Consider the following 26,150-nt stretch of genomic DNA (forward strand, 5'->3'; position numbering starts at 1 on the left):
GGTCTATCCTTTAAGTGAACCTGTTTAGTGCTGTTTTCCCCCCTTGAAAAAAGTGTGGCTCGCCTCATGCCTCAGTTGTCCGTAATAAGACATGTCTCAACCAATTAAACCTTGCTAAACTGTATAATTCAACAGTACTTCGACATTTTCTGTCCCAGATGGATAAATATACTCGATCTTTATCTCCCGAGTGGACTTAATCTGCATACAGAAATACATAAGTTTACGTTACAATAAGGAAAAGTTAAAATATTAGCAACCAAATATGATTTTTGAAAACCAACTAATAAAATTTGAAAACTAATTGATAAAGTTTTCTAGGAAAAATAGAATCAAGATCTTTATTCCAGTTATAGATATAGTCTAGAAATAGTAAGATTGGCGTATGACAAAATACATAATTATACATACTTAATTATACATATACTTAATTATTATACTATACATATACTTAATTAATTAATTATACATATGTGCATACTGAATAGTATATCAGCGTCTGCGTATACAATTTAAGTATCTTTTACTTCCCCAAAAATTAAAAAGGAAGGAACATGTTTTGTTCTCTTTGACATCGTTGCCATGTTCCAAAATTAAGAGAGAGCAGCACGTTCTCGCGATTCAAACCCTTACTCTTTGGTTTTCTACAAAGTCAGAGCTTTTTTTATTTTGCCTGTGTTTTTCATCTTTATCTCCTCTCTAATCTTGCAGAACAGTCGATTGCCTTCTAACCATTGCTCGGGAATTGCAAGTGGAAGTTACTTCAAAATTGCACCATTAACATGTTAAAATATTGTAAGTATAAAACAAATGAAGATCATTCTGTTTTGGATACCATTAAAATATCAATTATTCAAGCTCTTACGCAGTCAGTTGAAAGGCGCCACCTTATGATAATGATTTTTTACTGCCTGTTCAGAAGGTTTGGGCAATTTTGTCCCTAACAAGACCCTACATTTTTGCAAACAAACCTTTGGTTTCATTTTAAGAATAAAAGTATTAATTTAATCGACACTCCGTAAAAAATCTCTCAGATACTAAAACAATAGTAAATATAGTGCCAAAAATTGTTTGAGAGCCATGAAACAAGACAGTTACATCAGGTTATTTAGTGTTCCATTTCCTCATGCTTCTAATCAGTTCTGTAGGAATGTTCTACATTTTAAGACTAGGAAATAGGCCTTTCTAATCATAATATCAAGCTTTTTGTCTAACTCAAGTGGTGTCCGAAATTAGCTTTAATGTCGCAAACAAACAGCCGGCCAAAGAGTGCTATGAGATAAAAACATAATTAGCGTGGGTATAGCAGTAAAAATAGGAACCCAAACAGCCTGCTGAGGGGAGGATACTAAGTTTTAGAACTGCCATTACACAAGCACCCAGTTCTTTGTTCAACAGCAGTAACCACTTTCCCTATTTTTTTATGACCTTAACGTTCATTTTACTTAAAAAATCCTGCGTTCACTATCATAAAGAATACTTGAATTAAAGAAGAAACAGAATTATAGAAGAAACAAAATCAGGGAAAGCGCATTGCAGTGGTGGGTGGTGACGCAACCGAAGGACATGGAGCTCAATATGAACTATTCGCTTTGTTTCAGGCACAACTTGATATAAGCGCAGGCAGTGTTCCTTTGTCGTTGTTAGCTGCCTTTCCTGAAGTTTCCAGCTTTCTTTCTGATATATTAGAAAGAGTTGAAACTTGGTTTCTAAATATATTTTCGGTTTTATTGCTGTTACTCGGGTTTGCGATATATAGTTCAAAGACTGAACTGATGGCCAAAAAATTGTATTTGATATAATTCCTCGCCACTTTGGTAGGAATGTCCCTAATACTTCTACCAAATTCATTAAGACCTCATATAGTACTAACTTACGAATGAGCTACAGCTCATGAGTTGGATTTTATTTACATTTTCTCAACCAAAGTCCGTTTTGTAGTTGATAGTCATTCTATATGAATTGTAATTCATATAGAATGAACCTAAGTGTCATCACATTTAATTAAATCAGATCTAATTAAAGATTAAAATTTCTTTAGATCCAACCGGAATTCGTGATATTTCTAGATGGGTTTATACTATCACCCTTGAAAAAATAAATAAATAAAATAAACACTCATCCGTGATCTTTCTTCTGGCAAAAATACAAAATTCCACGTATTTGCATATAGGAGCTAGAAACTTCTACAGCAAGGTTATCTGATAAACTAAATCTGATGGTGCGATTTTCATGAAGATTCTATGACTTCTAGAAATGTTTCCCTTTTTTTCAAAAAGGCAAATTTTTCAGGTTCGTAACTTTTAATGGGTAAGACTAAACTTGCCTTAAATGATTGCCTCTCAGTTAAATTGCCTTAACTGATTGAATACTAGATGCATTTTACTTTTGAAAATACTCTGTAATTATTAGATTCTTATTTTTAAGTTGAACTATGATTCGAATAAAATTGCTAAAGTTTAGGTTAAGTTTAAGAGGGTAGCTTTAAAAAGTAAAAAGGGCATTTTGACTAAATCAAAAGCTACCAAATATTTTGCCTCTTAGACTCTTTATCTTGTTTCTAGACACAATTTTTTGTATAAAGGGAGAACATGATTCAAGAAATAATGCTCAATCTGAAGTGCTGTATATCTGATGCATTTTAGTTTTGAAAATACTCTTTAATTATTAGATTCTTATTTTTAAGTTGAACTATGATTCGACTAAAATTGCTATTTAATTGAAAAATTCTGCATTTTCACTGTGTTACTAACAGTTTAGGAAGAAGACTATTGGAGCATAGATGATGTTCAAGTAAAATTATAGTGATTATACTAGAATTTGAGCATAAATTTATTAAAGCACCCAAAGCCTTGAACTAGAGAAAAGAAGAACGAAATGACACAAAAGACCTTAAAGATGGACTCAAAAAAAAAAACTTTGCAGAAACAAGGAATTGGGAGACTAGTTGTGTTTCAAGACGGTAAATCTTTTTCATAGTTTCAAGTGAAGAGTATCAATGCATTATGGACAATCAGTCTCCATGGACTTATACTAGAGTTTGTTCAGATTTTTTTATTGCATTACTATGCCCTTTACTTTTCAGACTAAATACATTACGTGGCTATATTCACTTGACTTACTTTGACTTAAGTCTCCTGCCGAGTGCTGATTGACCTAAAGAGTCACATCTGCCTCCTCCATCCGTTCCAGTCGATGGCGAGTATTTGCGCTTTACCCGGTCTGATTTTTGCAATCATTAGGAACTCGGAGAGGCTGTCAGACCAACATTTCTTTGGTCGGCCGCGCGATTGCTTCCAACCGGTTTATATCGGGTCGAAGTCGTAGATCGTCTTTGCGGGTAGATGTGGTGGCATTCGAAGCAGGTGCTATGTTCAAGGGATAATAAATTCAGGAATAGTTATTTTTAAAAAGAAATAAACCAACTTGATGTAGCTTGAGCTAGGCTCACATTTACACCATCTAACAACCTTGGAAATAAATCCAAGAATGATTTCTTTCTAATCTGGTAGAAACCCCGGGACCCCTAGTAATGCCACCTATTATTCTGACAGATGGAACTTTAGGTGCTTGTCTCGTTCTTCCTTAACACGGAACATTATCTCTTACATCATGTTCTCCCTTTACACAGACCATTGAGTCCAGAAACAATATATGGATCCTAAGAGACTAAAATCTTTAGTACTATAAGGGTAAAAACTCCATAGAATCTACAAATGAAAAGAATTTCCCTTAAAAAGATTTCAAAACTCTTAACTTTAGGCAACCCACCTAAACTGGAAATACTGTTACTAGACGAAGGAATGAGGGCAATAAGAGAAAGGAGACTCAAGGGCATTTTTAAGGACATTCTTAGGGACTTAAGGCACCAAGGACATCAAACGAAATTTCTCTCCTCCTGGACCCATCTAGGGTCTAAAGCAAGAAGTTTTAGCGCACTGCCGATTTTCCTCCGGTGGATTTTTTCTATCAAGATGGAATTTAAAATGTGTTCAAAATACGATGAGCGACAGATCGTTCAAATCCAAATAATCTGTCGAGGCCATTAAATCCCTTTGGAACTTAGAGCGCATGTACTACATAATGACAACCGTAAACTTGAACAGAACGTGACGAAAGAAACAACTATCAATAGTCTGTAGGATCAAGATTTTTTTCAAACTTTTTAGTCTCTCCCTTGTAAATAAAGGGTAGCGTTCGCTTCCCTTTATTTTATAAAAATAAAAATAATTATTATAAAAATAATTGGGCGATTCCTTTGCCATGTCTGTGATTTTTCTTTTTATTCATAAAAAAATAGCAAATAATATTCCTTACTTTGTTTTCATTTTACTGGACAAATCACTTGGCAGAAAAATGTCCTAGAATTATTTTTGCTTGTATATTTATTTTAATGTTACATAAAAAAAAGGTAGCTGATTTGGCAACGTCAAGTTAAATGCAACGTAAAATTTTTTTACATGGATTTAAAAGTATTTGATCAGTCTTTATCACTTTGTGTAAATTAACTATGTTTGAATAGTATAGTTGGTAGTCCAGGCACTTTGGCACAGGTAGTTCAGGATTTGGTAAAGATACGTGTAGTTGCCATAGCTATTAGCTAGGCATAGCTAAGGACAGGGCCGTGTCAAAGGGGGAGGGGAGTGCCCGGTTTCAGCCCCCCTCCTAAATTTCTGCCACTTGTAAAAAAGTAACAAAAATACATATTAACAAATTTTTTTTTTAATTTTACAAATATTTTTTTTTTGTAGGTTTTTTTTTACAATTAGCCAAGACTTGATGCCCACCACTATTCAATCTTAATTCAAAACGAACAGACTCGGTTGAAGTTTTAATTTCCCGGCATATTGATACCTTTACAGTATTTACGACGTCTTCTTCCCCCCTTCAAAGAAAACCCCCCAATCCTTCCCAATACAAGACTTAATGCTCGTAGAGCTCCAAATACTCAACTTGACTTGTGTCCCCAAATGTTGACAATGAGGTACAAAAACTCTTTCGTTCCCTATTTTGTTTCGCATTTTAATAATTGATTTAACTTTGTAACTATGTTTATCCATTAACATTTATTTTATCATTGTAATTATAATTGTTCTGACGTCCTTATGCTAGCTTGTGTGCTATTTTAGCCAATAAAGCATATTCTATTCTATTCTATCAAAACCGTAATCATTCATTTACTTCATCAAAGCTAACATAATACCAACACAATAAAAAGAAAATTTTTAAAGACGCATTAAAAATTTATTTTTATGCATTTTTGTAATGTTTTTGTGAGAGTCGTACAAAATTTCAGAAGTTTGGGTGAAATCTAGTCTCATTTTCTGGGTAAAGCAGGGAAGAAGACGAATTGTTTATATGAATATTTGTTATGTTTTCAGTTCAGTCTCAGTTCAACAATCAAGATCAGTTCAGCAGCTAATGTAGCATACATTAAAAATAAACTGAAAAAATGAAACGATGTTTACTGTTTTACTTTGGCAGCATCTTTCAGATACGGTATATGTATTTTGTTCCTTCCTTTTTTTTACCTGTTATTTTTTTTTGGTTTGTAGCAGTTTCCATTTACGACGATACGAAGCCGTTAATAATTAAACGGAGGAAAAGGATCATCGAAATTATAAGTAATGCTAAAATTTTCTGTTTTCTAAAAAAGAATGTCCACGACTTATCCTTTAAAGAAATTAAATTTTAAAACAAGCTTTTTACTGAAAGTAAGGAGAAATAATTAGAAATAGAAACAAACAGAAATTATTTTGGTCGAGGGGAGGGGGTTATGTGGGAGGATCTTTCTTGGAGGAATATGTCATGGAGAAGGATAAATTCAATGAAGGGGGAGCGGGATTTTCTAGCATCATTATAAAAAAAACAATGAAAAATTGAATATGAAAAAGTTTCTTCAACTGAAAGTAAGGAGCAACTTTAAAACTTAAAGCGAATGTCAAACACATCTGAAACAATAACTGCAAATGCTTCAGCAGTTCAGGACAATCATAAGCAACAAACTTGAAGCAAAGACCATCACTATCGAGATACTCAGACTTATTCACTTGCTTAAGAGCTCGGAATATAACACAAGATTCCACCGATAACACTTGGGATTGGTTGATACGAATTGGGAGGATTGAATTGACAAGCTTGATAAAATGATTTTGGAGATTAACATTAAATGAAAGCCAAATATTTTTATAAGGAGAAACAAAGTCACATAGCCGAAGAGACGAATTAATTAGAGGTGAACACTTTACACTGTTCATAACACGATCCCAGGATCTCTTGTCACAAGGACCATCCCAGGCATTCAGTCTCACTCTACGCAGGGAATATTTGTACTCTCGTTTGGTTTTCTGTTTTATTTGATCTACTGAACCAGAAGGAGGACGATCACGGGCTATCCACATACGGAGCCAGATCTTATCTTTTTGTTTAGCCATCTTCACTTTAGGATCAACTTTCCAAAAGGGATTGCTAGTACCCGTTCGTACGCGCTCAGAGGGAACAGCTTTTTAGCGGCAGACTTGAGACAGAACACTATTTGCTGAAAATACGAGTTGATATCTATCCGAGTTGAAGTTGTACATACAGATGTTTGCAATAAGTGGAAAGGCACTTTAATAGATGATAATAACTGGGACAATGTCAATACATAAAGTGGAACATTGGTATTTTCCCAATTTAACTTTGAGAACCACTTGGGAGAGTTACGTTGCACAAAGCTCGCCATGGAGCAGGATAGTTGGCACGTGATCGGTAAATGATCGTTGTCGATTTTACGAGTCGTCCACATGAACTATTGATGAAAGTAGAGCTGAATCTGACACAATTAAATGATAAATGTCGCAAGTAAGACCACCACGATTGTAAATATAAGTAAATAGAAGATCTTCTATTTAGAAGATCTGGAAGATATGGACTTCTCCGGGTAGTGAATCGAGAAAGATGTCAGATCGTCCAGATCTGACCAGATCATGGGAATCCTCCCATGTACCCCCCCCCCCTCCTCAGAAAAATCCCCCAGAATGCGTCTGAATACTTCCCAATAGCCAATGCTATATGTAAACAGTGGACAAAGTTCATAACTTACAGCATATCCCCCAGGGACTCTGGAGAATTAAGTCATCGTCAAAGACATAGTTATTAGATTTTTGACCATGCTGAACAAAATGGCTATTTCAAAATTGTGATCGGGAGATTTTTTGAAAAACATGAGCGTAGGAGGGGGACTAGTTGCCCTCTAGTTTTTTTTTTCATTTAAAAAGGGCACCAGAACTTATATTTTCTGTTCAAATAAGCCCTCTTGTGACATTCTAGGACCACTGCGTTGATACGATCTCCCTTAAAAAAAGTAGCCTACAATAAACACGCATCCATGATCTTTCATCTGGCAAAAATACCAAGTTCTACTTTAGAATCTTAAAAAGGGCTCTAGAACTTCTGATTTCGAATTAAATTAGCCCACTCTGAAGTTATGGGACAACCCCTTCTATATGAAGTGCCTTTCGTGATGAATAAGCCCTCTCGTGATATTTCAAGATGGGCTTATACTATCACCCTTGAAAAAATAAATAATTAAAATAAACACGCATCCGTGATCTTTCTTCTGGCAAAAATACAAAATTCCACGTATTTGCATATAGGAGCTAGAAACTTCTACAGCAAGGTTATCTGATAAACTAAATCTGACGGTGCGATTTTCATGAAGATTCTATGACTTCTAGAAATTTTTCCCTTTTTTTTCAAAAAGGCAAGTTTTTCAGGTTCGTAACTTTTGATGGGTAAGACTAAACTTGCCTTAAATGATTGCCTCTCAGTTAAATTGCCTTAACTGATTGAATACTAGATGCATTTTACTTTTGAAAATACTCTGTAATTATTAGATTCTTATTTTTAAGTTGAACTATGATTCGAATAAAATTGCTAAATTTTAGGTTAAGTCTAAGAGGGTAGCTTTAAAAAGTAAAAAGGGCATTTTGACTAAATCAAAAGCTACCAAATATTTTGTCTATTAGACTCTTTATCTTGTTTCTAGACACAATTTTCTTTATAAAAGGAGAACATGATTCAAGAAATAATGCTCAATCTGAAGTGCTGTGTAATTGTTTTTTCCAAATTGACATTTTATTGTCTTTTGTTTTCAAAACTAAATTTTCTATTTGTAATTGTCAAAACTATTTTATTGTCTCAAAGCTAAAAATTAAGCAATTATTTAGCCGAGAACCGTAATTATTTTCCTTTAGTAATACCGTAATTATTTTCCATTGAGTTTTCTGCTAATTGCAACCACTCTTTTTATACTGAGAGTCATGAAAACAAAGAAAATGTTTTTTTCTCTTTTGTTTAATATAAATTTCTTTTAATATTTTCGTATAATTTTCTTTTCCTGGTCTATTTATTTCACTTTTGATTCACTATGTACAACAAATGAAATTGGACAGCGATGACTGGACAACTTTCAAGCAGTAAGTCTTGTAAGTCGTTCGCGCCTCTATGGGGCCATTTTTTTTTGTTCCGTTTTCTAAGAAATTCCACTTTTTTCAAAAAATTGCCACGATTCCTGATGATCAGTCATTATATTCCTGGTTAGTTTCAAATATTGTTGAAGTCAAAAGTTTTGATATCTGCCACTTGATAACAGCGCAACTTATATTGTAAGATAGTTAAATTTACACTAAATATACACACAAAAGAAAGGATTGCTTATCACCCAAGCAAAATATACAGCAACAAAACATTAAGACTATATCAGGTAAATGATTGCTTACGTTAATTTTATCAGTATTTATCCTGTAAATTCTTTATTTAATTGAAAAATTCTGCATTTCCATTGTGTTACTAACAGTTTAGGAAGAAGACTATAGGAGCATAGATGATGTTCAAGTAAAATTATAGTGATTATACCAGAATTTGAGCATAAATTTATTAAAGCACCCAAAGCCTTGAACTACAGAAAAGCAGAACGAAATGACACAAAAGTCCTTAAAGATGGACTCAAAAAAAAAAAAAAACTTTGCAGAAACAAGGAATTGGGAGACTAGTTGTGTTTCAAGACGGTAAATCTTTTTCATAGTTTCAAGTGAAGAATATCAATGCATTATGGACAATCAGTCTCCATGGACTTATACTAGAGTTTGTTCAGGTTTTTTTATTGCATTACTATACCCTGTACTTTTCAGACTAAATACATTACGTGGCTATATTCACTTGACTTACTTTGACTTAAGTCTCCTGCCGAGAGCTGATTGACCTAAAGAGTCACATCTGCCTCCTCCATCCGTTCCGGTCGATGGCGAGTATTTACGCTTTACCCGGTCTGATGTTTGCAATCATTAGGAACTCGGAGAGGCTGTCGGACCAACACTTCTTTAGTCGGCCGCGCGATTGCTTCCAACCGGTTTATATAGGGTCGAAGTCGTAGATCGTCTTTGCGGGTAGATGTGGTGGCATTCGAAGCAGGTGCTATGTTCAAGGGATAATAAATTCAGGAATAGTTATTTTTAAAAAGAAATAAAACAACTTGATGCAGCTTGAGCTAGGCTCACATTTACACAATCTAACGACCTTGCAAATAAATCCAAGAATGATTTCTTTCTAATCTGGTAGAAACCCCCGGACCCCTGGCAATGCCCCCTATTATTCTGACAGATGTAACTTTAGGTGCTTGTCTCGTTCTCCCTTAACATGGAACATTATCTCTTACATCATGTTCTCCCTTTACACAGAGCATTGAGTCCAGAAACAATAGAAGGATCCTAAGAGACTAAAATCTTTAGTACTATAAGGGTAGAAACTCCCTAGAATCTACAAATGAAAAGAATTTCCCTTAAAAAGATTTCAAAACTCTTAACTTTAGGCAACCCACCTAAACTGGAAATACTGTTACTAGACGAAGGAATGAGGGCAATAAGAGAAAGGAGACTCAAGGGCATTTTTAAGGGCATTCTTAAGGACTTAAGGCACCAAGAACATCAAACGAAATTTCTCTCCTCCTGGACCCATCTAGGGTCTAAAGCCCAAATTTTCAAATATTTTTCTTTTTATTGTTTCAAAATTATGAAGTTTTAGGTAAACTCCAATGCCGTGCCGGTTTCTTTTCGGCGACAAATGAAAATGGTGGCCAAAGGAAAATGGTGGCGCGGCTCGGCTCGCAAGCAAGAAGTTTTAGCGCACTGCCGATTTTCCTCCGGTTGATTTTTTCTATCAAGATGGAGTTTAAAATGTGTTCAAAATACGATGAGCGACAGATCGTTCAAATCCAAATAATCTGTCGAGGCCATTAAATCCCTTTGGAACTCAGAGCGCATGTACTACATAATGACAACTGTAAACTTGAGCAGAACATGACGAAAGAAACAACTATCAATAGTCTGTAGGATCAAGATTTTTTTCAAACTTATTTTTTTAAGTAAAATTTCATGTAATTTCAACTATTTATTTTACGGCCTTTCTGATTTAGGGGTCATTCTTAAAGAATTGGGACAAAATTTAAGCCTTAGTGTAAAGAGTGAGGTATTAACGAGAGGACAAACCCCTCTCATATACATAATAAAAATATGAGAATATAAAAGTTCGTTACGTAAGTTAATTCTTAAGTTACGTATATTTTTTACAAATAAAAACGTTCGTTAAAAATTTAAAGTTCTAGTTGCCTTTTCAAGTAACTAAAAGATTGGAGGGCAACTAGGCCTCCTCCCCCCACCCCTTTTTTCTTAAAATTGTCTGGTCAAAACTAAAAGAAAACCATTTAGCCCAAAAAGAATTAATATACAAATTTCATTTTAATAATTTATGTGCGAAGAGCCAAAATCAAACATGCATTAATTCAAAAACGTTCAGAAATTAAATAAAAAAAAAAATAGTTTTTTTAACTGAAAGTGAGGAGCGACATTAAAACTTGAAAAAAAAAAGAATTACTCCGTGTATGACTTACTGTTTTACTACTGTAAATGACTGCTGTATTACTTACTGTATGACTACTTTAAATTTTTTACTGTTAAAAAAGTAGGATTGAGAGAAAGAGTCAAACTTTAGCGCAAAGAGCGGGGCGTCGAGAAGGGAACAGTCCCTTTCAAACACGGAGTAATTTCCGTTCATTTTAAGTTTTAATGTCGCTCCTTACTTTTAGTTAAAAAAACTTTTTTTTAAAAATTTAGTTTATATTAATAAACCAATCTTTGTCTCTCTCTCTCACTAATAAGGCTAAAAGCTCAGCATCAACGCCATCTAAATCAAACTAATGGTATTTGCCATTGAATGGAAATATAGCTCACTCCATATTTTTGATATTTTCCTTTACTTATGTTTCATTTGTATTTCTCGTCTTGTGTCACTGATCTGTGAGCCAATCAACAGACTCATTCATTCATATAATTGTATATGATCTTTCTTCGTTAAGGCAAAAGAATAAACAAAAATAAATTAAAATCTATTATATTTCCGACTGGTTAGATATACTTTATTTTCTTTTGGCAAATTGATCCTGAATGAATGTCCACTTAGCCTCTCTCAACTTTCCATCATCGTCATTAATAATGACAAAGCTTTTACCACCATGGTTGTGCCGTCAAACACTATCTAGTAAAGAACATATTCTAGCCCATCGTAAACAAAAATTTAAAATACATTTAAAAAAGTTAAGCAAAGAACAATTACCGATTTAAGCTGGTCCATGAATGGTAACTGTTATGTCGGATAACATGATTGGTAAAACTTCATTGCAAATCATAAATTTATTAGTTTGAAAAAAAAAACCACCCTGAAACATCTTGAAAATGGTATCATATCCAAATAAAAACTGCACTTGGAAACATCACAAATCTCATATAGAAGGGATATACAAGGGATATCACTTTTTTTGAAGAAACATTCAGATGACTAAAAATGAATTATGTTTCAACACAGATAATAATCTGCTTGTTCATGCTGACTTTACTTAACGAAAATAAACAACTAAGTTTTATTCCGATTAACTGAAGTTGACTAAAAAATTTTACTGAAAAGCCAAAGAAAATTGCAAATTGAATAACGATTTAAAAATATACTTTACTGGCAACTTTGACATTGTAATGTTAATAAGTGGAGCCAAAACGTTCAAAAATTACATTTAGCTTATTTTGATATCCAGTTTAGATGGATATATGCACTAAATTGATATAGCAACTCCTACAGCAACGTCAGGAGTTCCAGCATCCTTAAAATGAATTTAAGTGTCATCTGATTACCAAAAGCCATATTTTAATTACAGTTCTAAATTTCTTTACATCCAACCTTAAATTTTCTGAAAATAAAGTTTTTATCGTTATATAGATATGATTGTGTTAGTATGCAGAGTATAAGCAAAATTAAAAAAAAAACGTTCTACTAAAGCCATTGGGTTTTCACTTAGAATCAACTTTAGAATTTTCTTGGCTAAATCTATGTGGCGATAGTTAATTTTCAATTTCAAAGACGATTTTAATTAAGAAGATTACTATGCAACAAAGTGGCGATGTCTGTCATTTTTTTTTTTTTTTTTTCAAAAAAGATGATCTTCACCCGAAGAAGGCTTAAATACCATAATTGATAAATTCTGAGATGGCCATTCAGTTTATAACTAATTTACTAGTAAATATCAAATTTAGACACATTACTAATTTTGTGTTACTAGGACGGTGTGTATAGATCCAGCAGCCTTTAGTTTAACTTAAGTTTCATCACATTTAATAAAATCAGGTCTAATTAAAGATTAAAATTTCTTTAGATCCAACCGGAATTTGTTTTTTAATATAAACAATTCTTTTTTTAAAGCTCAGTTTAGCATGCTTTGCTGAATAATAATAATAATGAGAAGAATTTATTTATAACCCACAAAATACATAAAACTGTGGAGTAAAAACACAAAAAAAGAAAAAAAACGAAAAAAAAAACACAACAACATAAATAACATAACAGTATAACAACCTACAACATAAATTAATTACCTCAATTCAAACAATGGCCAAAGAGGGTCGCAAACATCAATCATTTGCTGAATTTTAAGAGATATATCTTCAGATAAATGTTTCAGTCGTGAGGGCGCATCAGTGATGTCAAATTTAGAGACAACTGTATGATTCCGATACCACCGAGGCAGACGCAGAAAATACTTGCAATACTTAAAATATCCAGAGCGTATTTTCTACGCTCTGGTAGAAAACCAGAGCGTATATTTAAGCACGGAAACAATAGAAAGGTTAACACCTGAGGCTGCTAGAAAAAACAAAGCATTTGAATGAATTACATTGTCAAAAGCACTAGATATGTCAACAGTCAAATAATACAGGGGACTTTTTTTTTAGCAACAGCTTGTTTCATTAGCCGACCCATAATATGGTGAGCTTGATCGCAGCCCCAGCGGTCAGTAAAAAGGTTTAATGTAAGAAAGCTGCAGGACCCTTATGTATTACAAAAGTATACATCTACTTTGTCAAATAAATTTTCCATGCTAAGGGACGAGTTGTCAATTGATAATCAATGGGAAAAGATCGTCGAGTCCCTGAAAGAAGTGGCACAAGAAGTTGTGGGATATAGCAGGAAGAAGAAAGAGCAGTGGATATCTGAAAGTACCTGGGATATCATTGATCAAAGGGCAGAAGCCAAAATTCTCGTAGATAGACATGAGCATAATAGGACATGCACTAGAGAATATCTTGATGATTTAAAAGCGCAGTATAAGCGTCTCAATAAACAAGTCAAAACACGGACAAGGAATGATAAGAGGGTGTTCCTCGAAACTATGGCTGATCAGGCTGAAGTAGCCGCCAGGCGAGGAGATAGTCGTACTGTGTACGCTATAACGAAGGAGCTTGCGGGTATTTCGAAGGCTTCTTCAACTCAAGTTGAAAACAAAGAAGGCATCTTATTAACCCAGACGGATGACATAAACCGCCGTTGGATGGAACATTTCATACCTTTTCTAAAACCAAGCTGGAAGGACGTAAAATTGCACTTGGAGTTAATGGCCAGTAGCAGTACATATTCAAATAGCTTACTAACAAGACAGTGATAGGACGGTAATTAGAGCAAGCACTGGGGTCCTTACCCCTCTTAACTATGGGAGATATATACACCAGGACAAAAAACTATGTGGCACAATGGACTATATCAAACACATCTGAAACAATAACTGCAAATGCTTCAGCAGTTCAGGACAATCATAAGCAACAAACTTGAAGCAAAGACCATCACTATCGAGATACTCAGACTTATTCACTTGCTTAAGAGTTCGGAATTTAACACAAGATTCCACCGATAACACTTGAGATTGGTTGATACGAATTGGGAGGATTGAATTGACAAGCTTGGTAAAATGATTTTGGAGATTAACATTAAATGAAAGCCAAATATTTTTATAAGGAGAAACAAAGTCACATAGCCGAAGAGACGAATTAATTAGAGGTGAACACTTTACACTGTTCATAACACGATCCCAGGATTTCTTGTCACAACGACCATCCCAGGCATTCAGTCTCACTCTACGCAGGGAATATTTGTACTCTCGTTTGGTTTTCTGTTTTATTTGATCTACTGAACCAGAAGGAGGACGATCACAAGCTATCCTCATACGGAGCCAGAACTTATCTTTTTGTTTAGCCATCTTCACTTTAGGATCAACTTTCCAAAAGGGATTGCGAGTACCCGTTCGTACGCGCTCAGAGGGAACAGCTTTTTAGCGGCAGACTTGAGACAGAACACTATTTGCTGAAAATACGAGTTGATATCTATCCGAGTTGAAGTTGTACATACAGATGTTTGCAATAAGTGGAAAGGCACTTTAATAGATGATAATAACTGGGACAATGTCAATACATAAAGTGGAACATTGGTATTTTCCCAATTTAACTTTGAGAACCACTTGGGAGAGTTACGTTGCACAAAGCTCGCCATGGAGCAGGATAGTTGGCACGTGATCGGTAAATGATCGTTGTCGATTTTACGAGTCGTCCACATGAACTATTGATGAAAGTAGAGCTGAATCTGACACAATTAAATGATAAATGTTGCAAGTAAGACCACCACGATTGTAAATATAAGTAAATAGAAGATCTTCTATTTAGAAGATCTGGAAGATCTGGAAGATATGGAATTCTCCGGGTAGTGAATCGAGAAAGATGTCAGATCGTCCAGATCTGACCAGATCATGGGAATCCTCCCAAGTACCCCCCCCCCCCCCTCCTCAGAAAAATCCCCCAGAATACGTCTGAATACTTCCCAATAACCAATGCTATATGTAAACAGTGGACAAAGTTCATAACTTACTGCCCATCCCCAAGGGACTCTAGAGAATTAAGTCATTGTCAAAGACATAGTTATTAGATTTTTGACTATGTTGAACAAAATGGCTATTTCAAAATTTTGATCGGGAGATTTTTTGAAAAACATGAGCGTGGGAGGGGGACTAGTTGCCCTCTAGTTTTTTTTTCATTTAAAAAGGGCACTAGAACTTATATTTCTGTTCAAATAAGCCCTCTTGTGACATTCTAGGACCAGTGGGTTGATACGATCTCCCTTAAAAAAAAGGAGCCTACAATAAACACGCATCCATGATCTTTCATCTGGCAAAAATACAAAGTTCTACTTTAGAATCTTAAAAAGGGCACTAGAACTTCTGAATTCGACTTAAATTAGCCCACTCTGAAGTTATGCGACAACCCCTTCTATATGAAGTGCCTCTCGTGATGAATAAGCCCTCTCGTGATATTTCAAGATGGGTTTAGACTATCACCCTTGAAAAAATAAATAAATAAAATAAACACGCATCCGTGATCTTTCTTCTGGCAAAAATATAAAATTCCACGTATTTGCATATAGGAGCTAGAAACTTCTACAGCAAGGTTCTCTGATAAACTAAATCTGAAGGTGCGATTTTCATGAAGATTCTATGACTTCTAGAAATTTTTCCCTTTTTTTTCAAAAAGGCAAGTTTTTCAGGTTCGTAACTTTTGATGGGTAAGACAAAACTTGCCTTAAATGATTGCCTCTCAGTTAAATTGCCTTAACTGATTGAATACTAGATGCATTTTACTTTTGAAAATACTCTGTAATTATTAGATTCTTATTTTTAAGTTGAACTATGATTCGAATAAAATTGCTAAAGTTTAGGTTAAGTTTAAGAGGGTAGCTTTAAAAAGTAAAAAGGGCATTTTGACTAAATCAAAAATTACCAAATATTTTGTCTCTTAGACTCTTTATCTTGTTTCTAGACACAATTTTTTGTATAAAGGGAGAACATGATTCAAGAAATAATGCTCAATCTGAAGTGCTGTGTAATTGTTTTTTCCAAATTGACATTTTATTGTCTTTTGTTTTCAAAACTAAATTTTCTATTTGTAATTGTCATAACTATTTTATTGTCTCAAAACTAAAAATTAAGCAATTATTTAGCCGAGAACCATAATTATTTTCCACTGAGTTTTCTGCTAATTGTAACCACTCTTTTTATACTGAGAGTCATGAAAAAGAAAATGTTTTTTTCTCTTTTGTTTAATACATTTCTTTTAATATTTTCGTATAATTTCCTTTTCTTGGTCTATCTATTTCACTTTTGATTCACTATGTACAATCATATAATTAAAACATTTTTTGATGCAAGCCCTCTTGGCGGAGCGGTTAGCGTGCTTGACTCTTGTGCTGCGATGACTGGACAACTTTCAAGCAGTAAGTCTTGTAAGTCGTTCGCGCCTCTATGGGGCCATTTTTTTTTGTTCCGTTTTCTAAGAAATTCAACTTTTTTTAAAAAATTGCCACGATTCCTGATGATCAGTCATTATATTCCTGGTTAGTTTCAAATATTGTTGAAGTCAATAGTTTTGATATCTGCCACTTGATAACAGCGCAACTTATATTGTAAGATAATTAAATTTACACTAAATATACACACAAAAGCAAGGATTGCTTATCACCCAAGCAAAATACTCTTTATTTAATTGAAAAATTCTGCATTTCCATTTTGTTACTAACAGTTTAGGAAGAAGACTATTGGAGCATAGATGATGTTCAAGCAAAATTATAGTGATTATACTAGAATTTGAGCATAAATTTATTAAAGCACCTAAAGCCTTGAACTACAGAAAAGCAGAACGAAATGACACAAAAGTCCTTAAAGATGGACTCAAAAAAAAACTTTGCAGAAAAAGGAATTGGGAGACTAGTTGTGTTTCAAGACGGTAAATCTTTTTCATAGTTTCAAGAGAAGAATATCAATGCATTATGGACAATCAGTCTCCATGGACTTATACTAGAGTTTGTTCAGATTTTTTTATTGCATTACTATGCCCTTTACTTTTCAGACTAAATACATTACGTGGCTATATTCACTTGACTTACTTTGACTTAAGTCTCCTGCCGAGTGCTGATTGACCTAAAGAGTCACATCTGCCTCCTCCATCCGTTCCGGTCGATGGCGAGTATTTGCGTTTTACCCGGTCTGATGTTTGCAATCATTAGGAACTCGGAGAGGCTGTCGGACCAACATTTCTTTGGTCGGCCGCGCGATTGCTTCCAACCGGTTTATATAGGGTCGAAGTCGTAGATCGTCTTTGCGGGTAGATGTGGTGGCATTCGAAGCAGGTGCTATGTTCAAGGGATAATAAATTCAGGAATAGCTATTTTTAAAAAGAAATACAACAACTTGATGTAGCTTGAGCTAGGCTCACATTTACACAATCTAACGACCTTGGAAATAAATCCAAGAATGATTTCTTTCTAATCTGGTAGAAACCCCCGGACCCCTAGCAATGCCCCCTATTATTCTGACAGATGGAACTTTAGGTGCTTGTCTCATTCTCCCTTAACACGGAACATTATCTCTTACATTATGTTCTCCCTTTACACAGAGCATTGAGTCCAGAAACAATATAAGGATCCTAAGAGACTAAAATCTTTAGTACTATAAGGGTAAAAACTCCCTAGAATCTACAAATGAAAAGAATTTCCCTTAAAAAGATTTCAAAACTCTTAACTTTAGGCAACCCACCTAAACTAGAAATACTGTTACTAGACGAAGGAATGAGGGCAATAAGAGAAAGGAGACTCAAGGGCATTTTTAAGGGCATTCTTAAGGACTTAAGTCACCAAGGACATCAAACGAATTTCTCTCCTCCTGGACCCATCTAGGGTCTAAAGCCCAAATTTTCAAATATTTTTCTTTTTATTGTTTCAAAATTATGAAGTTTTAGGTAGACTCCAATGCCGTGCCGGTTTCTTTTCGGCGACAAATAGAGGTGCCCAAAGGAAAATGATGGCGCGGCTCGGCTTGCCAGCAAGAAGTTTTAGCGCACTGCCGATTTTCCTCCGGTGGATTTTTTCTATCAAGATGGAGTTTAAAATGTGTTCAAAATACGATGAGCGACAGATCGTTCAAATCCAAATAATCTGTCGAGGCCATTAAATCCCTTTGGAACTCAGAGCGCATGTACTACATAATGACAACTGTAAACTTGAGCAGAACATGACGAAAGAAACAACTATCAATAGTCTGTAGGATCAAGATTTTTTTAAAACTTTTTAGTCTCTCACTTGTTAATAAAGGGTAGCGTTCGCTTCCCTTTATTTTATAAAAATAAAAATAATTATTATAAAAATAATTGGGCGATTCCTTTGCCATGTCTGTAATTTTTCTTTTTATTCATAAAAAATAGCAAATAATATTTTTTTTTTTTTTTTTAGTAGTAGAACAATTTTATTAGAAAAAAACATTTTTTAATCAATAGCACAACATAAGCGAAGCTTGCGAGGCTGTGCTAAATTCAAAGAAAAAAAAGAGACAATAAGGAGAATAAGAAGTTATGGAGAATGAGACCATATACCGAGATCAACAAAAAACAAAAAAAACATAAACAATACACTCCCTTGCGTGACCTCAAGACAACAGCAAAAAACCAAAAACACATAAATATTACAAATGAATAAGCTATGTAAAATTTATATTAGTTAATCAGTTTCAAAAGCATACCTACCGAGCAACTCCACACGTAAATCAGACTTAAACTGGTCAAGGCTACCTATTTCATTGATATCTATACTCAGTTTATTCCAAAGTTTTGAAGCTCTGTAAATAAGTGAAAAAGAAGACCTACTTGAAACTAATCGAGGAACCTCAGTATTACCTCGTATCCGAGTATTGTGGTGGTGAACATCAGACCTCTCACAAAATATTCCTGTAAAACAATCGGGAAGGCTACCTCTGTAATACCTATATATAAAAATCAACGTATAAAAGTCACGTAATCCAGCTGCAGGCATTATATTTAAATCACTATACATAGACCTCAAAGACTCCTGATTCCCAACACCACAAAAAACTCGGACAGCATTATTCTGGATCACACGGATTGGATGAACTATCGAAGGGAAAGTACCAAGCCAAATCGACGAGCAATACAAAATGTACGGGTGAATCAGGGAAAAATATAACAATCGTAGAACATTTGGGGGGAAAATATGTTTTAATTTGCGCATCATACCTAAGTTACGTGACAATATTTTCGAAACTGACTTCACATGATCTTTAAATGATAGGGTTTCATCAACATTGATTCCGAGGTATTTGGTGAATCTTGTTCGTTTAATAATTCCCCGCTCCGAAATTATTTCCGTAAACCAAGGGTAAAAATTCGGAGATCGAGAGAAAATAACAAAATTTGACTTATCTATATTCAGGTCAAGGTGGTTTATTTTAAGCCATGTACATATCCTGCTCATTGCTGCATTTATCGTTGACATGAGCAGTTCTTCTGTAGGGGCAACACACCAAGGTTGTATCATCAGCAAATAAGGGCATAGTAAGCTGGGTCTTACTCGTACCATTGTCAACAAAGTTGTCAATTCTGGGCAGAGCTTTCACAACATGCGGTAGATTATTAATAAAAATTAAAAACAGAGTCGGACCCAGTACGGATCCTTGGGAACCCCCCAATTAACAACATTTTTACTAGACAAAAATCCTTGTAAATTGACATACTGCTGTCTATTTTGAATATAACTCCACAGCAAACTCAATGTAGCACCCTTTAATCCATAAAATTCACATTTTTTTAATAATATTCGATGGTCAACAGTGTCAAACGCCTTAATTAAGTCCAAAAAAACACCAGCTACCCTAAGCTTTTTATCAAGAGCATCATTAATTATAGTAGTAATACATGAAATCGCCATTTCTGTTGTTCTACCCTTCCTGAAACCAAATTGATTGGTATGTAGAAGTTTATGACGCTCCAAATGCTCATAAATTCTAATATTAATACATTTTTCTAAAACCCGTGAAACAACAGGTAATAATGAAATTGGTCTATAATTCCCCAGATCATTCTTATTACCACCCTTAAACACAGGAGTTATTCTTGCAATTTTAAGACAATTGGGGAACTTCCCTTGCTTAAACCAAGCATTAATAAGGGACGTTAATATATGTGAAATGCTCGGAAACACGGCTTTTAAGACAAGAAGGTTAATGGAATCACTCCCAGCCGAAGAACTTTTCATCTCAAAGATAATTTTACGAACTTCATCATGAGTGACAGGTCTCAGATACATTGATACATCGACAGAAGTACCCATAAAAGTCTCAAGCGGAGGATCATTATCAGAAGCTACTGTAGCACGAGAAAATCGAGCCCCAACAGTTGCAAAATGTTCCGAAAGGGCATTACAGATTACAGCAGGCTCATTCGATTTTAACCCATCACTTGTAGTAACTTCGTCAGGTAGAACCGGATCTGTTGAAGATATAACACTTTTAATAATTTTCCAAGTTTTAGCTGGGTTACCACTAGCATCTTTAAATTTACACTCAAAATATTTTTTCTTCGCGTTTCTCAAAAGTTTATTAAGAGCATTTCTATAATTTTTATAAATTCTTGTGCAAACTGGATCATTTTCATTCCTTATTGAATCCCTATATAACTGGTCTTTCTTATTTATGCACCGCAGAAGACTAGGTGACACCCACGGCTTTTTGGGCATCTTTTTCCTTGACCTTGTCCAATTCACTACACAAGTTTTACTCAAAATAGAGATCAATGTATCATAAAATCTTTGAAAACTTATATTTATATCATCTAGATTTTCAACTTTATTATTCCAATCAACATTAGAAATCTCTTGTTTAAACTTTTCTAAGTTACCCTGGTTAAGCACAGGTAACATACTCATTTTCAGTCTAGAACCTTGCAGCCTCGGAAAACAAACTTTAAAACTTGCCGAAATCCCAAAATGGTCAGAAACATCAGTAACAATAACCCCTGGATCTGAAAATTTAGAATTAGAAAGAATATTATCAAGTAGCTTTGCCGTTAAAGTGGTAACACGCGTACAAATATTGATAGTGGGAAATAAACTATATGACATGCAAAGCTGTAGGAAATCTATAGGAGTATTCGAATTCATATCATTAAGGTCAATATTAAAGTCCCCAAGCATGAAGAATGGGTGCGAACCAGTAGGTAGTTTATCCAACTGTTCCTCCAAAATATCAAAAAAGGCCGGTATAGACCCAGATGGTGGTCTATATAGTACAACAACATAAACATCTTTTGGCTTAAGCCTGAGCTGAAGGATAAGTGGCTCAAATAACATCTCGTAAAACAGCACTAGATCACTTCTTACCAAAACCTCGATATCGCTCCGTATATAAGCTCCAATACCTCCATGTTCACGAAATTGACGATTCCTATGATAAAATGTATACCCTGGAATATCCAAGAGAGCAGAGTTATGCTCATTTAGCCATGTTTCTGTGAGACCAATAACCTGAAAAATGGAAAGTTCACATATCTCGCTTATAAAATTAAAAGATGAGTTCAAACCCTGGCAGTTAAGATGGAAAACTCTGAGATCTTCAGAATCACCACCACCATTCACGGACCTCAAACCATCCTTAAATAAGTACTTTGAATTACAAGAAAACATATTGACCAGCAATCCCAATATCATAATTCCGGTGGAGCTGCTCCGTAAACATACTACCAAAATCCACAAATGAAGCTTCCAAAATTTTAAGACGGCTGTTGCCCGGGGTGCCACAATCATCATCAACCATATTTATACAGTTTTACAACAAAGTAATTTGGCCTCATCTCCACAACAAAACAAAAAAGAAAAGAAAAAGAACTAAACAAGAACAAAATAGAATATAAGAAACAACAAAAGAATGACACTTTCCATCTTAGAAAAAAACAAACACAAAAAGAAACAGGCCATATTTCGTTAACCCGTAACGAATCCATGCACAAGTTACCAAATACAACGGCTACTAATTCCTACAATCACACAACCATAATTATTGCGACAAAATAGTAAGTTTCATTTTTGCAAACAAACCTTTGGTTTCATTTTAAGAATAAAAGTATTAATTTCATCGACACTCCGTAAAAAATCTCTCAGATACTAAAACAATGGTAAATATAGTGCCAAAAATTGTTTGAGAGCCATGAAACAAGACAGTTACATCAGGTTATTTAGTGTTCCATTTCCTCATGCTTCTAATCAGTTCTGTAGGAATGTTCTACATTTTAAGACTAGGAAATAGGCCTTTCTAATCATAATATCAAGCTTTTTGTCTAACTCAAGTGGTGTCCGAAATTAGCTTTAATGTCGCAAACAAACAGCCGGCCAAAGAGTGCTATGAGATAAAAACATAATTAGCGTGGGTATAGCAGTAAAAATAGGAACCCAAACAGCCTGCTGAGGGGAGGATACTAAGTTTTAGAACTGCCATTACACAAGCACCCAGTTCTTTGTTCAACAGCAGTAACCACTTTCCCTATTTTTTTATGACCTTAACGTTCATTTTACTTAAAAAGTCCTGCGTTCACTATCATAAAGAATACTGGAATTAAAGAAGAAACAGAATTATAGAAGAAACAAAATCAGGGAAAGCGCATTGCAGTGGTGGGTGGTGACGCAACCGAAGGACATGGAGCTCAATATGAACTATTCGCTTTGTTTCAGGCACAGCTTGATATAAGCGCAGGCAGTGTTCCTTTGTCGTTGTTAGCTGCCTTTCCTGAAGTTTCCAGCTTTCTTACTGATATATTAGAAAGAGTTGAAACTTGGTTTCTAAATATATTTTCGGTTTTATTGCTGTTACTCGGGTTTGCGATATATAGTTCAAAGACTGAACTGATGGCCAAAAAATTGTATTTGATATAATTCCTCGCCACTTTGGTAGGAATGTCCCTAATACTTCTACCAAATTCATTAAGACCTCATATAGTACTAACTTACGAATGAGCTACAGCTCATGAGTTGGATTTTATTTACATTTTCTCAACCAAAGTCCGTTTTGTAGTTGATAGTCATTCTATATGAATTGTAATTCATATAGAATGAACCTAAGTGTCATCACATTTAATTAAATCAGATCTAATTAAAGATTAAAATTTCTTTAGATCCAACCGGAATTCGTGATATTTCTAGATGGGTTTATACTATCACCCTTGAACAAATAAATAAATAAAATAAACACTCATCCGTGATCTTTCTTCTGGCAAAAATACAAAATTCCACGTATTTGCATATAGGAGCTAGAAACTTCTACAGCAAGGTTATCTGATAAACTAAATCTGATGGTGCGATTTTCATGAAGATTCTATGACTTCTAGAAATGTTTCCCTTTTTTTCAAAAAGGCAAATTTTTCAGGTTCGTAACTTTTAATGGGTAAGACTAAACTTGCCTTAAATGATTGCCTCTCAGTTAAATTGCCTTAACTGATTGAATACTAGATGCATTTTACTTTTGAAAATACTCTGTAATTATTAGATTCTTATTTTTAAGTTGAACTATGATTCGAATAAAATTGCTAAAGTTTAGGTTAAGTTTAAGAGGGTAGCTTTAAAAAGTAAAAAGGGCATTTTGACTAAATCAAAAGCTACCAAATATTTTGCCTCTTAGACTCTTTATCTTGTTTCTAGACACAATTTTTTGTATAAAGGGAGAACATGATTCAAGAAATAATGCTCAATCTGAAGTGCTGTATATCTGATGCATTTTAGTTTTGAAAATACTCTTTAATTATTAGATTCTTATTTTTAAGTTGAACTATGATTCGACTAAAATTGCTATTTAATTGAAAAATTCTGCATTTTCACTGTGTTACTAACAGTTTAGGAAGAAGACTATTGGAGCATAGATGATGTTCAAGTAAAATTATAGTGATTATACTAGAATTTGAGCATAAATTTATTAAAGCACCCAAAGCCTTGAACTAGAGAAAAGAAGAACGAAATGACACAAAAGACCTTAAAGATGGACTCAAAAAAAAAAAAACTTTGCAGAAACAAGGAATTGGGAGACTAGTTGTGTTTCAAGACGGTAAATCTTTTTCATAGTTTCAAGTGAAGAGTATCAATGCATTATGGACAATCAGTCTCCATGGACTTATACTAGAGTTTGTTCAGATTTTTTTATTGCATTACTATGCCCTTTACTTTTCAGACTAAATACATTACGTGGCTATATTCACTTGACTTACTTTGACTTAAGTCTCCTGCCGAGTGCTGATTGACCTAAAGAGTCAAATCTGCCTCCTCCATCCGTTCCAGTCGATGGCGAGTATTTGCGCTTTACCCGGTCTGATTTTTGCAATCATTAGGAACTCGGAGAGGCTGTCAGACCAACATTTCTTTGGTCGGCCGCGCGATTGCTTCCAACCGGTTTATATCGGGTCGAAGTCGTAGATCGTCTTTGCGGGTAGATGTGGTGGCATTCGAAGCAGGTGCTATGTTCAAGGGATAATAAATTCAGGAATAGTTATTTTTAAAAAGAAATAAACCAACTTGATGTAGCTTGAGCTAGGCTCACATTTACACCATCTAACAACCTTGGAAATAAATCCAAGAATGATTTCTTTCTAATCTGGTAGAAACCCCGGGACCCCTAGTAATGCCACCTATTATTCTGACAGATGGAACTTTAGGTGCTTGTCTCGTTCTTCCTTAACACGGAACATTATCTCTTACATCATGTTCTCCCTTTACACAGACCATTGAGTCCAGAAACAATATATGGATCCTAAGAGACTAAAATCTTTAGTACTATAAGGGTAAAAACTCCATAGAATCTACAAATGAAAAGAATTTCACTTAAAAAGATTTCAAAACTCTTAACTTTAGGCAACCCACCTAAACTGGAAATACTGTTACTAGACGAAGGAATGAGGGCAATAAGAGAAAGGAGACTCAAGGGCATTTTTAAGGACATTCTTAGGGACTTAAGGCACCAAGGACATCAAACGAAATTTCTCTCCTCCTGGACCCATCTAGGGTCTAAAGCAAGAAGTTTTAGCGCACTGCCGATTTTCCTCCGGTGGATTTTTTCTATCAAGATGGAACTTAAAATGTGTTCAAAATACGATGAGCGACAGATCGTTCAAATCCAAATAATCTGTCGAGGCCATTAAATCCCTTTGGAACTCAGAGCGCATGTACTACATAATGACAACCGTAAACTTGAGCAGAACGTGACGAAAGAAACAACTATCAATAGTCTGTAGGATCAAGATTTTTTTCAAACTTTTTAGTCTCTCACTTGTTAATAAAAGGGTATTGTTCGCTTCCCTTTATTTTATAAAAATAAAAATAATTATTATAAAAATAATTGGGCGATTCCTTTGCCATGTCTGTGATTTTTCTTTTTATTCATAAAAAAATAGCAAATAATATTCCTTACTTTGTTTTCATTTTACTGGACAAATCACTTGGCAGAGAAATGTCCTAGAATTATTTTTGCTTGTATATTTATTTTAGTGTTACATAAAAAAAGGTAGCTGATTTGGCAACGTCAAATTAAATGCAACGTTAAATTTTTTTGCATGGATTTAAAAGTATTTGATCAGTCTTTATCACTTTGTGTAAATTAACTATGTTTGAATAGTATAGTTGGTAGTTCAGGCACTTTGGCACAGGTAGTTCAGGATTTGGTAAAGATACGTGTAGTTGCCATAGCTATTAGCTAGGCATAGCTAAGGACAGGGCCGTGTCAAAGGGGGAGGGGAGTGCCCGGTTTCAGCCCCCCTCCTAAATTTCTGCCACTTGTAAAAAAGTAACAAAAATACATATTAACAAATTTTTTTTTTAATTTTACAAATATTTTTTTTTGTAGGTTTTTTTTTACAATTAGCCAAGACTTGATGCCCACC

The sequence above is a fragment of the Artemia franciscana genome, unplaced genomic scaffold (genome assembly GCF_032884065.1).
Source record: "Artemia franciscana unplaced genomic scaffold, ASM3288406v1 Scaffold_1064, whole genome shotgun sequence".
NCBI lineage: Eukaryota > Metazoa > Arthropoda > Branchiopoda > Anostraca > Artemiidae > Artemia > Artemia franciscana.